This window comes from Macrobrachium rosenbergii, chromosome 10 (assembly GCF_040412425.1).
Source record: "Macrobrachium rosenbergii isolate ZJJX-2024 chromosome 10, ASM4041242v1, whole genome shotgun sequence".
Lineage (NCBI taxonomy): Eukaryota > Metazoa > Arthropoda > Malacostraca > Decapoda > Palaemonidae > Macrobrachium > Macrobrachium rosenbergii.
Genome location: NC_089750.1, coordinates 71,127,207 through 71,132,206, shown reverse-complemented (window position 1 = coordinate 71,132,206; position 5,000 = coordinate 71,127,207). Strand labels below are relative to the sequence as shown.

The window sequence follows — 5,000 nt, the reverse complement described above, 5'->3', positions numbered from 1 at the left end:
TTCCGTTGTGGCTTCCTTTTACACCCTTTTTTTCGACAACGCGATACTCCCCGTTGCCGACTTGGGACCGACTCGACGGGACTTTCGTGTTTGTCCAGTGTATCGGGTGGTCGTTCGGTTCCCACACCGCCAATCTCGACCCATCTATTGTGACCGGAAAACCCTCAGCTGGATTTCGTTTCCCACTGCTCGTGCGCGTGCGTGTGGGCGTGTAGGCGGGCTTGCGCGCCTGTCTTGGTTGCGTGTATAATAGCTCCTTCTTCTTCTTCTTCTTCTTCGTAAGATGACGGTTTTGTTATGTTTTGTCCGCACATGTTTAAGGACATGAAATATAAAATATAACACAACATTAACAGACGCATTCATATATATATATATATATATATATATATATATATATATATATATATATATACACATATACATATATACATACATATACTGTATATATATACATATATATATATATATATATATATATATATATATATATATATATATATATATATATATATATATATATATATATATATATATAATTATATTATATATATACACAACATACACGTGCATGTATCTTTTATTGGAATTTATATGCAAGTATACACATTCCCCGTGTGTGTATGTATAAATGAACCGTTGATTTATGCACTTAGCATTCTAATGTATGCACGAATGATAAAATATATATTGGTATAATTGTGCGAGGGACTGAAGCGGCTCTGCACAGGATAACATCGAAACTGTAAAAAGGCACATTATTGCATCAATAAAAAAGCGATTAACTTTACTGAGATAAGGGTCCCGCCTCCATTTGACCTTTTTTATGAAGTTGACCCTTGCTAATGCTCGAATCACACATGAATGTTTCTCTCTCTCTCTCTCTCTCTCTCTCTCTCTCTCTCTCTCTCTCTCTCTCTCTCTCTCTCTCTCGTTGTGTCAAGGGAAATGATTGGTGTGACCGCCGAGGTCAGTTTAGAGTTTATAAGTATCAGTAGAAATTGCATACGTCATTTTACCATTGTTAGAGAGTAGACGGGTTTGAAGCCTAATGCATCTTAATAGATCGGAAAGTGATGTGTTTTAAATAATGTTTGGATGCTGTAAATAATGTTTGAACTTCAGGATTCCTGAAAGGAAAAAAAAATATGCACTCATGATTGTAGATTCTGGATTTCATAATACATTCAGATTTACCATTCAAACGAGAGACTGATAGTATTCCAGCGTCTAGCAATCCAGGCTGCTTTAGAAGTGGAGTATGGAATAAAGAATTTTGACCTAAGGCTAAGCGCTGAAACAGAAATTGATAGTGGAAAGGTTTGAAAGGTGTAACAGGTTGAAAACCTCGTAGTTGCACTCTGAAACAATTGTTAGGAGAGGGCGGAAAGGAAGGTGGAAGAAAGAGAATATGAACAGAGGTACAGTAAAAGGAATGAAAGGGGTTGCAGCTAGGGGCCGAAGGACGCTGCAAAGAACCGTAAATAATGTCTACGCGGGTTTAGAAGTGAGACCACTGTGCTGAGATTGAACCATCTTAATCTAAAACAACAATAACATTTTCCATTTTGTTTGCACAAGTTTTTGTATTTACTGTAGGTTTAGCTGGGATGTAAACCAGCACGGGCTCTTGTTCCTGAAGCAACCCTTTGGTGATACTTATGTTTCAGGGGTTAAGAGGTCTGGTGTGGACCTTTTGTTACTTGGTCCGCGGGCCACAGAAACTGCTTCTTTAGATGTTGCTTATGGTGCCCCTGAACAAACACTTATATGGACATTCGTGAACCCATGTTAACTAATGCGTAATTTTCATATCTAATATGAAATGATATTAAAGGTACCCTTATCCAGAAGATCAGCACTTAGAAAATTAACCCAAGAGAATATTTCCCTAAATTCGAATAACTGTAAATTTGTTTATTGCAGTATAAAACTTAATACCTTATCGATTATACTGACTTCATGGTTAATGAACTGCATAATTATATTGTTGACATTGAAGCTTTAATAGGTTTTAATGGAGTGCGATCGCTTATCCATTAATTAAAAAAATCGTGGGCGAGGTATCCTGGCTTGGTCTTTGCAAGTAACTTAAAACCAATTGAAATTTGCAGATTGAGAATACACGGCTTAATTAGCTGAAGATTCCAAAGAAGGTGGATAATTATAACTTAAAGGAAATTTTCCTCTTTTTGATATAATGATAATGGCTGATTCAGTATGCTGATACAGTCCAGTTGATTTACTTTTGAAAATATAATCGTACTGTATAAGTATTTTCTTTCTATGAATTGTTAAATGTTGAAACGGTGGTTGTAAATTTTGGGAATATTTAAGAACTAATGATAAGAGTATTATTTAGTTCGGAGATCGGTAAAATGAGTGGGATAAATTATTATTATTTATTATTATTATTATTATTATTATTATTATTATTATTATTATTATTATTATTATTATTATTGGTGACTTTACATCAGTGTGGATTTTTCCGCCAATTAGTGACTCATGTGATTATTATTATTATTATTATTATTATTATTATTATTATTATTATTATTATTATTATTATTATTATTATTATTATTATTATTATTATTATTATAACTTGACCGAGATGCAGGACATCATACCGAATCATTATGGTATGAAAAAGAAACTGAATGAGAAAATGAGTGTATGATTTTTTTTTTTGTACATCCAGCGTGAAGAATGAAAATGAAGAATGGCCAGGCCGTGTACAAATGTGGTGTGTAACAGAGATGGAGTAAAAATATTGGATTTCCAATGACGACGTGCAAACCACAAACGAAGATGGAATAGGGACGGGAAAGGAATTAGTTAAATCATGAGGAAAAGAATATTGCCGAGGGAATTATTATTCGTCTTCTTATTCTTTTTCTTATTCTTCTTATTTTCGTTATTATTATTATTATTATTAACGTCAGTAATTTTATTATTATGATTATTGAGTATCGTTTATAACATTATTATTATTATTATTATTATTATTATTATTATTATTATTATTTAGCAGGGTTCTTTGAAATAAAAACGTGCAATATATCAAATGCAGAAAGAAGAGAGAGAGAGAGAGAGAGAGAGAGAGAGAGAGAGAGAGAGAGAGAGAGAGAGAGAGAGAGAGAGATTTATCGACGTAAGAACCTATAATGCGGTATATTAACAAAATGGTAAATAAGATTCGATGATCCGTACGTAATATTCGGACGAGGCAAAGGATATTAAGTGGCAAAGGCCCCATCTGAAAGCACTGTGGATGGTAAAGGAAAATGACTAGAATTATTGAATAATAATCCTGGAGTGAAATTACAGTGTACGTATATACATACTCTCTCTCTCTCTCTCTCTCTCTCTCTCTCTCTCTCTCTCTCTCTCTCTCTCTCTCTCATATATATATATATATATATATATATATATATATATATATATATATATATATATATATATATATATATATATATATATATATATTTATATATATATATATGTGTGTGTATGTATAAATGTTTGTGTATGTATGTATGTATATAAAGTGCTCAACAAGGAGCAGAGCATATTAACAGCAGCTAATCTTCTTTCTGCATGGCCAACCCTCTTGATTACTCTCGCAGATGTTCACACAGAACTAACTCTAATTAAAAATCTCTTTCCAAACAAAACTGTAAATCTCTTTCCCCGCACATTAATGAATATTTGGCTCTTTGCTTTTGTTTGTTTCTTCTTCTGCTTGCTCTATCAGCTGCTTCCCTTGTGTATGTTGTTTTTCGTGACGTTGTTGCAGCCTCTCTCTCTCTCTCTCTCTCTCTCTCTCTCTCTCTCTCTCTCTCTCTCTCTCTCTCTCTCTCTCTCTCTCATCCTTCTGCGTATTCAGTAGATCCTTCAGAAGATCCTTTTCTGTTACCTGACGTTGCAAAAAAAAGGGATCTATTTCTTGTATTGATTCCGTAGGAAATTAATTTTATTTTTCAGCAATTAAGTGTTCTGTATTTCTCCTTCTATTTGCCTCCTCTCATTTTTCAGTAGTTTTATTGTTTCAACTTCACAGCTTCATTCCTTTCTCCTGCATCCTTTGCTTCAAGCGATTTCTTGTGTTATTGTCTCTTGTGTTTTCTGCTTAATCACGATATCCATCTTCGCCGACATATTTTGTAGAGGTATAATCTACTCTCTTGTTTCTTTGAGCGAATGATTTCCTTTACTTCTCTCGTCTGAAGTCATTAGTAATTCTTCTTGCAATTGCTTTCTATCTGGATTCTTCTCTTCTATCTCCTTTTGATGATGGATTCCACATCGCCGTTCCGTTTCTTCTTTTATTTATATATCAAGAATTTATATCACTTTAAGCTTAGGTTCTTAATTTTGCTATTTCCAATACGTTTCCAGTTGTTGAAGGTGTTTTCCCAGTTTCGTGTTAAATATAGGAAAACAGCGTCAGACAGCCAGTGAAAACATGACAAGCAGCAGCAGTGGCAGGGATGAGCAACGCCATTCACCATTTATTTAGTCTCCTTGCAGGGAATTTATATATATACATATATATATATATATACATGTATGTATGTATGTGTGTGTATATATATGAGTATATATATATATATATATATATATATATATATATATATATATATATATATATATATATATATATGTATGTATGTATATATAGATATATATAAATTTCTGACTCACATCAGGATCGAACCCAGGTGTGGTAGCGGTCTCGTCTTTCAGTTGAAAAACCTGGGTTCGATCCTGATGCGAGTCCGAAATTTATTCTGTTCCACAAGACACTGTGTGTTGATTATTTATATATATATATATATATATATATATATATATATATATATATATATATATATATATATATATATATATATATATAATTGTGTGTGGTGGAATAAATCCTTTTACTTATCGCACACCTATCTCTCCCATTCGTCTTTCAAAGTCACTTTATGAATCGCCCCCTTTTGCAAATA

At 33.1% G+C, this 5,000-nt stretch overlaps 1 protein-coding gene across 3 annotated transcripts in view; it reads left to right on the top strand.

The window, feature by feature from the left end:
• grh (grainy head) overlaps window positions 1–5,000 on the top strand; it is a 378,710-nt gene that overhangs the window by 62,540 nt on the left and 311,170 nt on the right. The window lies entirely within an intron of this gene.